Below are 2357 nucleotides of genomic sequence, written 5' to 3'. Positions count from 1 at the left end.
ATGCATATAGATATAGACTTATATGCACCAATGACTTTCATCATGCCTTTTGTCTCCCACTGCATCCACAAACAAATATTAATGTAGGCTAAACATATCACATGTAGGACACATGTGTAACACCCCCAGTTGGCTCATACTGGAAATGCTACCGCCACACTGCATCATGAGGTCGTCACCTCCTACTTCGGGCCCCACAACACAGTGTTAAGGCTAAAATTAATTATATAAGCATTTTATTATTTCCAAAAAACAAGTTTATAAATATTTACAAAAACATACTCCCAAAACGGGAGGTTTTTCTAGTTAGAATTTACATATAATACATCAGATGCAGTTCACTCATTCAGCCCGTCTTTCTATCTCCCGAGACGTCCCCTGTCCCGGAGGTGCCATGCGTACCTGAATCAAATATTTTTCTTAAAAGCAGTCTAGAATTAAATCCATTTTAAGAACTAACATAAAATATGCCATGTCATGCTCGAAAATAGAGTTTAATTTCCGTCATTTGCAAAATAAATGCCATGCCATGCCCATACTGAAATAATGTAACAATAATGTCAAAATCGACAACTCATGCACATATACCCATATACATAGGTCAAAGTGAGCAGCCGGAATAACCTCGGCTCCATAATTACAGCTCACTAGACTACCATCAATAAATAGCCGGAAAATCCTCGGCTCAAGGAAGGACCTGGTAAACCCATAATAATATAACGGTCACCCGGTCACTCCCATATACCCACCATACGACTCCCGCAATCAATACATGGATAGTCGAACGTTGTCGCCATTAACCACAAGACACCCCATAGTCTGTGATAGCGAAGATAGGACCCTCCTGTCTAGCCCTACCCCGTGTAACGTAGTAGAATCCGTGCAACCTGGAATCACCCGAAGGAAACCCGGAAACTCTACTCCTCCTCGCACGCCCTAACGGGATCGCGTTTGGAGTTTGGCATATGATCCTAAACTACCGGTAGACCTCACTAGTAGCTACTCCAATGAGTGGAACAACACCGAACACGAATGATTAGACCAAATACGTCTCAACTGCAATGGGTCTAATCCCTGAATGACCGTGCGACTAAGTCACCCAGTTGTCCGACTACTATCGTCCACTATCGCCAAAGTGTTACGGTACATCGGGGTCGAATATCCTAACCCCAGATGATGCCCTCGCCTAGCACTACCGCACACGGCGACTAAACGATAGATCCATAAAACATATCCGATAAATCGTGCGATGTGTGCAGCATGTCAATAAGTGAATTTAATGAAAAGGGCTGGTGAGACGGCCCACCTATCCTCCTTTTCATAAATTCACCAACACGATCAAATACGTATATCAAATATCGTAAAACGAAGTTTCACACATGCATATACACACACATATATACATATATAGATGCACTGACCAAATGATTCCACATAATATCATATCAATATCAGAATCAGAATCACATGCAACATAAATACCTAATTTCTTAAAATTAGATTTAATTCCCTACTGCTTACCTCCTACCGATACTTTCTGGATTTTTATAACTTCACCCAAATATCCTCCAACGTACACCTGTTCCATTATTTACTCAAATCAGATGAGCTTTATGCTTATTCTCAGGAGCTACCTGCTTATTCAAAACCTAATTTCTATAATTAACTCGTCGGGCTCCAAACTTTTATATTTAGTAGAATATGATATTCTAGCTATAAAATCCTTCTACCTCATAATATTTATATTGCCCGATTATTAAATAAAAATACGCAAAGGTATGAACAAGCAGGCAGGTGCAATATACTGCCGTTTTTTATTCGACTTGGATTGGTACGAAATTCTCAAAATATAACGTCGGCGCTACGAATAGGCTATTAGCTAAAGAAATTCATCGATTAAATAGCTAAATAGCCAATTTTGAATTTTTGAAGAATTTCTAATTTAATACTCCAATATCAAAATTCGTATTAAAATTTATAATCGGACTCTACGAATAGCAAGGAATACCATACCGAAATCGGAATCGAAATCGAACGGCTAAATCTTTTCTTTCTTCTTTTCTTCTTTCTCTTCTTTCTCCTTCGCGTTCTTCTGCTTCGGCCTTCCTTCACAGGTAAGTTTGTTATATATATATATAATTATATTATTATTATATATATTATATTATATTATTATTATTATTATTATTATATATTTTATATTTTATATTTATATTTATCAATATTTATCCGTTTAACAGTCTATTTAATTATAACTAATATACAAAATTGGAATATAATTTATCCCAAAATATTAATTTCTTGATTCCATTACTATTGTCAAATATTTATTTGCTATAATAATATTATTTTATACA

At 36.4% G+C, this 2357-nt stretch overlaps 1 long non-coding RNA gene across 1 annotated transcript; it reads right to left on the bottom strand.

The window, feature by feature from the left end:
* Positions 1-220: 220 nt before the first annotated feature.
* LOC127265919 (uncharacterized) lies at positions 221-2093 on the bottom strand. Its single transcript, XR_007842059.1, has 3 exons — positions 2014-2093; positions 1522-1579; positions 221-402 (listed from the first exon to the last, which is right to left on the bottom strand). It is a non-coding gene; the product is annotated as an uncharacterized LOC127265919 (long non-coding RNA).
* Between the last annotated feature and the right edge of the window lie 264 nt (positions 2094-2357).

The sequence above is a fragment of the Andrographis paniculata genome, unplaced genomic scaffold (assembly GCF_009805555.1).
Source record: "Andrographis paniculata isolate CXL003 unplaced genomic scaffold, ASM980555v1 Contig74END, whole genome shotgun sequence".
Classification (NCBI taxonomy): Eukaryota; Viridiplantae; Streptophyta; class Magnoliopsida; order Lamiales; family Acanthaceae; genus Andrographis; species Andrographis paniculata.
The sequence above is the reverse complement of the archived record's forward strand: the minus strand, read 5'-3'. Positions and strand labels throughout refer to the sequence as shown.